The sequence below is a fragment of the Ictidomys tridecemlineatus genome, chromosome 2, assembly GCF_052094955.1.
Source record: "Ictidomys tridecemlineatus isolate mIctTri1 chromosome 2, mIctTri1.hap1, whole genome shotgun sequence".
NCBI lineage: Eukaryota > Metazoa > Chordata > Mammalia > Rodentia > Sciuridae > Ictidomys > Ictidomys tridecemlineatus.
Window position 1 is genome coordinate 144,968,719 of NC_135478.1, and position 6,273 is coordinate 144,974,991.

General features: G+C 46.0%; 1 long non-coding RNA gene across 1 annotated transcript; it reads right to left on the reverse strand.

Moving 5' to 3' along the window:
* Positions 1-767: 767 nt before the first annotated feature.
* LOC144370218 (uncharacterized) lies at positions 768-5,877 on the reverse strand. Its single transcript, XR_013430118.1, has 3 exons — positions 5,715-5,877; positions 2,080-2,136; positions 768-973 (listed from the first exon to the last, which is right to left on the reverse strand). It is a non-coding gene; the product is annotated as an uncharacterized LOC144370218 (long non-coding RNA).
* Between the last annotated feature and the right edge of the window lie 396 nt (positions 5,878-6,273).

The following is a 6,273-nucleotide window of genomic DNA, read 5'->3' on the forward strand; positions in this document are numbered from 1 at the left end:
CTTCCTCAGGAGGGGTGGACCTCCAGGGATCTATTTCCCTCTGCTGTTCTCTCTCCTTTCCAGAAGCTTCTAACAGTTTAACCCACACCTTAACTTGGTCATTTTCCTTCTCTAGCACATATTTACTGATGCGGAGTGACTCTTTTCTTTATATTTTTCCCTTTGCTTTTTGGCCCATACATTATTTTTTTTCTTATATCCTCTTCTAGATTTTATCCTTTGGAGTCTCCCATTGGTAGAGACATGAATTAGGGAGCTCTGCATTTTCGCTGAGCATCTTTTGTCTTTAAAAAGTGTTGTCCTATTCACCATCTGCACTAGTTGACCCTAACCAGTTGGAGGGTGCCAAAATACTAGTGATACTGAAATCTCAGTCCTTGTCTGATCCAATAATGAGGACAAGGTTTTGGGAAAAGGAAAGTTTTTTTGATTTGCTAGCAAAAGAGAAATAATATAATGAAGTAAGCCCTCAAAGCCTGCACTTCTAACTGCTAAGGGGAATACAGGACTTTTAAAGGAAGATAAAATGACTGTTTTCCAATATCATTATGTATAATTAATTTTTAACTTGCATTCTTTTAAAATATACTTTTAGTTGTAGATGGACACAATACCTTTGTTTTATTTTATATATATTTTTATGTGATGCTGAGGATCGAACCCAGTGCCTCATACATGTGAGGCAAGCACTCCACCACTGAGCCACAACCCCAGTCCCTCAACTTGTATTCTTTTTCTTTAATTTTTTAAAAAATTTTTAGATGTAATTGGACACAATACTTTTATTTATTTATTTTTATGTGGTGCTGAGAATTGAACCCAGGGCCTCGCATGTGCTAGGCAAGTGCTAGGCAAGTGCTCTACCGCTGAGCCACAACCTCAGTCCCTCAACTTGTACTCTTGAGAGAGCCATTGCTTCAGTTTCCAGGTCCGGAGTTTCTTTATTCTTATGGGCAGGGAGTTGTTGGCTTCTCTGCAGGTAGGGAGGGGAAGAAAAAGAGAAAGAGAAAAAAATATCAGTTTAATAATAAGCCACCAGTTGTCAAGCAGTAAGGTTTATATTTAAAGCATGAAGTGGACCCTTTACACCAGGAGGTAGCCTCCTGTGTTCAACTGGCTCCTCTATGACGCTGACACCAAGGCAAGTGAGTGGCCAAGGATTATATTGGGGAAAGAATGTGGAAAAAAACAGGAAAACCACCAGACCACACAATAAGTGTGACCCTGAATGAAGGAAAGGGAGAGATATTGGGCTGGACACCCACCAGCCTAACACATGGTATAAGGAAGGTTCTATAAAAACACTAGGGAGTTCTTGAACCCAAATTGGCAAGCATGACCATTCCTGGGCCCCAAAATCTCTGTTGCACTCAGAAATAAGCAGGGAACATCCTGTAGGAGGAGGTACACTTGGGCAAAAGTTCTGTCTCCGGTCTCATGGAGCAGAAGCAGGGGGCCTTGGATTGACAGGTCTCTCTGTAGTATGAGGACCCACATCTTCCATCCAATCAACACCTAACCAGGTTTGGCTTTAATTGTTTATTGTTGTTTTGTTTTGTTTTGCAGTACTGAGGATTGAACCCAGAGGCTTGTGCATGCTTGGCAAGAGCTCTACCACTGAGCAACATCTCCAGCCCTGTTTTTACTTTTTTTTTTTTTTTTTTTGAGACAGGGTCTCAACATATTGCTGAAGCTGGCCTCAAACTTGAAATCCTCCTGCCTCAGATCACAAGTAGTTGAAACTATAGCACCAGGCTCTTGTTCTTTCTTGACCCTTTGAGCTCTGGCCAACGGAGCATGACGATATTTGATTCCCCCAGCACTTCCCAGCCTGGCTTATAAGAATGCCCAGCTGCTATCCTCCATGCTCTTTGCTTTTCTGCTATTTGGAAGCCCGAGGACAAGGCAACCTGCAAGCCATATATATGGTAAAGATGTCAGAACCCAGGTGCCTAGATGCCCATGGGGAACAGAACATGCTGCCCCTCCACTTTGTGATAAGCTCTTTGAACTGTTGACACAGCAAAACCTTCATTGCTTTTGAGCTTTTAGACATGTGGGGTATAGTACTCTACTTACCTGCTGTACAGTCATGACCTTGTATGATGAAGATAGTAAGAGCCACAAAACCTGCATCTGGAATACAGGAGAAGCTAAAGATCATCTGGTTTGCAAAAAATCTGTTTGTACCTGACTTTCTAGGTGTATAGAGTTGGGCACACCTGGATTCACCTTCCCGGCCAGGTGGGGAGTTATCCTTAGTGGGTGGACTGATTCTGCTTAGCCTTCTCTTGAGTCAGAATCTCCTGGCTTTCTGGTATCTTTATTAGAAGTTAGGTGCCCAGCCCTTCTGTGCCCTTTCTTTCTCCAGTCTGTCCTCTAGCATAAGGTATGTGCTGTCTTCTGAGAAACCCAGCCCTGGTTTTCTTCCAGCCCATACCCGGGAGTGATGCTTCCCAGACCCTGGTGTGAGAGGAAAGGCAGCCCATTTCTAGCCCTTCTTCTGTTCTTTTGGCTTTAAACAAGGCTTTTCTCTGGCCCAGTCTCCCCATCTGTATCATCCCTAAAGAAAAAAGGAAAAGCAAAACACCTGATTGTCCCCTTTCTGTTCCCCAAAACCTAGCTACATTAAGGGAACAAGGAAAGCAAAGTTGGGCTGGAGTGTCCAGATACATATTATACTGAAGGACACTGGCTTTCTCTCATGCACACTGGGAACTAGGGCAAGCTAAAGTCATCTGTAGAACACTGCTCTTGCTTGTTCTCCAGGACAGATGCTCCTTGGATGCTGCTCAGACAAGCAAAATGAGCAAGCTAATGCTGATGATGTCACAGCTTCTGCAGCCTAACATGTAAAACCCCTCTGTCAATGGCAGAACTGAGGGCATTATATTATTCAGCCGACCACCCCTGGATAAAAATGCTGTCAGGGAGAGGTGACATTTCTTAAGGGATGGAGGTGCTGACTGTTCGACTGGTCACCACTGGACCTTCCCTGTAGGCATTTCTTCATAAAGCCTTAGGCCTCATGTACCATCTTTGCATATTTTCTTTGGTCTCTCAGCAACCAATCCCACTACTCTGGGACAACCAGTCTCTGGACATGATATCATTGGAACAAAGGGGAGCTGGACCTGCTGACCTTCTAGAGGGCCTCTTCCTGCTCTAGTTGCTCCTTGCAACTTAAGGAGACAAAACTCTGTGAGAAAGAGAACAGGTTCCACTCTGTCCAGCAGAGGGGAGCAGCTAACCAGAAACCAGAACCTTCGCAAAGCCAGGTTTGTGAGGCAGGGCACGGCTCTGATTCAGAGGCCTTCAGTGCAGAAAACTTGCCCCTGAGCCAAAGAGTTCTAAGCAGAAGAGACCCTGCCCCTGGAGAGGGACCCCAAGGAAGTCCTCCAAGCCTTTTCCACTCTCACCTGAGGCATCCCAAGCTCCCTCTTCTGCAGGAAGAAGGTGGGTCAGTCACTAAATATTACATATTATACTGAAAGACACTGATTTTCTCTGGCCTCCTTACCAGTTTGGAGGAAATTATTCAAGCTAGGAAAGCAACAGAAACCAAATTAGACAAATAAACAAAAAGCTTCAAAAAGCAAGGTGTTATTCCTAGATTGACAAGTCTCCAGCTCCATGGACTCAGACTCCCTGTTACCATTTGAACTGTGCCCCCCACCCACCCAAAAGATAAGATTACCTCAGAGTGTGACCTTACTTGGGAATGTTCACCACAGATGTAATTAAGAAGAGGAGCACATAATGGAGTGGTGTGGGCCCCTGACCCAGTAGGCCTATTATTCTTTTTAAAAGAGAGAAATCTGGACACAAAGAGAGAGAAAGTGACCACCCATCCCACAAAGATGGGGTCTGAGTGGAGCAAGGCTGCCACAAGCCGGGAAATTCCTGGTCTACCAGAAACCAGAAGCACCATCCCTAGAGGCATGAGGAGGAGCTGGCCCTGTGGCATTTGGATCTTGGACTTGCAGCTCCAGACTTGTGATTTGGTTGGTTTCTGTGGTTGAGCCACACCTTGCTACAGCAGCCCTAGGAGGTTACTAGGCTGTCTCCACTCCACCTCCCACAGCAGACTTGCTCAGGGCTGGTCCCCTGGGCAGCAGGTCTTGTTTGGATGGCACATTGTTTGTTGTTGCTGCTGTTGGTTTCATTTGTAATTTGCATGCATTCAGCTTGGCCACCCCAGTTCCCAGGGGCATTGGAGTTATGCTCCTCACTCCATACTGCTCTGGGTGGGTAGGGAGGGGGACTTCTCAGCCTCCTCCCAAACTCCTCTAGGATGAGCTGTTCCTTCCCTCCCTAGGATTCTGGTTTACACAGAGCAAATCTGACCTAGAGAAAGTTCTTTGTGCTGGGTAAATCCTGCCTTCACAAGCTTTGGCCCACCAGTCTGGCCTAGTGGTCTAGGCCCAATGGAATTCCATGATGCCATTTGCTTTAGATGTTTGCACATAGATACTTTGGCTTATCTCATCTGATCTCCTGTCCTGGGAACTGTCTGGTCTTCCCTCCCTCAGAATGTCCTCATTAATGTGGTTTCCTGGTGGTCATTTGACCTGAATAAGCTGCAGTTTGTTAAGCTCTCCCATGTGGTTCAGAGACCAGGACTGGCCATGGTATACCTGGTGTACATTCTAACCAGAGTCAAGAAGGCAAGAGCATCACCTCCCTAGCTCTGAACTCAATACCTCTACTATTACCATTACAACTCCAGGGGAGCAATGAGGAAGATGAATTGTTTGACCACCAAGAACTCTTCCACAGGTGCCAGGGTACAGTGTGAGGATGATAAACTGCCAGCTGGAGGAAACAGTAGTATCAACCTCAAATCTTTTATATTTAAATTTGATCATGTGATCACCGTACACTCATGAAAACCACCCATGACTTCTATAACCTTCATGTCCAGCTGCGCTGTGGCCTACTCTCAGCCTCATGCTTGATGATTCAACCCCTAAACCATACCCTGATCTCAGTCCCTCTCACCTGAATTATACCCTCTGTCAGTGAGGATTTTGGCAAACAAACAAGAGCCATTTCAGGTAAGTCCAGCTCCCGCAGGGCACTGATAGAGAGGCATCAGAAGGTCTCAGAGTCAGTGGAACCCTGGGGGCCAGGTTTGAGAATGCTAAGTGCCCAGCAGAGCCCTGGATGGCCAAGAAGCAGAAGTAATTAGGAACTGTGTTTGGTCCTGAGGAGCAGACACACGAAGAACAGAGCCCAAGAACAGCGTGTTCTGTTTTTCTCATCTAAAGAGAAGCCTGACGTGGGGGAGTCCAGAAGGGTGCAAGGCCTAGGGTGTCAGGCTTGAATTCTTTGAGCTACTCCATGCTTCTCCCTCACTTCAAGATGACCATGGACCGCCGGTCTCTAGCTCGTCCTTCAGGCATGAAGGGTGGGAATGAAGCAGCAGGGCCATCACTCCCTCTGCCCGAGGCCTGGGGGAAGCCCCTCTCCATTACTACTTCCCTCCTCTTATTGACCAGACTAGGTTGTATTTTATGATGGTCAATTTTATGTGTCAATGTGGCTGAGCCTCTGTACCCAGATATTTGGTCATATAATCTGACCTTTGCTGTGAAGGTCTTTTTTAGATCAAATAGGCATTGAAAGCACTAGAGCTTGAGTAAAGCACATTACCCTTCACAATGTGGGCAGGCCTCATCCAGTCGGTTGAAGCCCTTAAGAAAAAGACTGACCTTCCTGAGGAGAGAATTTTGCCTGCCTTCAGACTCCAGCTGCAAGGTCAGCTCTTCCCTCGGCCTCCAGCCTGCCAACCTGCCTTGCAGACCTCAGACTCCCACGCCTCCACAGTCACATGAGCAAATCCCTGAAAGCCTCCTTCTCGATTCCATTTCTCTAAAAACCCTGAAAAATACAAATGGGAAAAATGATTTTAGCTGAGTACATGGTTATCCCTCCCACTTTTTTAAAAAATCAGGGGTTCAAAGGAAAGGAAGGAAGGGAAAGGGATATTTGGTAGGTGTTTTAGTTTGCCTTTTCACTGTTGTGACTAAAAGGACCCAACCAGAACAACTGTAGAGGAGGAAAAGTTCATTTGAGGGCTCCTGATTTCAGAGGTCTTAGTCCATAGAAAGCCAGCTCCATTCCTCAGGGTTCAAGGTGAAGCAGAACATCATGGAGGAAGAGTGTAGCAAAGGGAAGCAGTTCACATGTTGATCAGAAAGTGGAGAGAGAGAGTCTCCATTTGCCAGGTACAAATATATACCCCATAGCCACACCCCCAATGAACTGCTT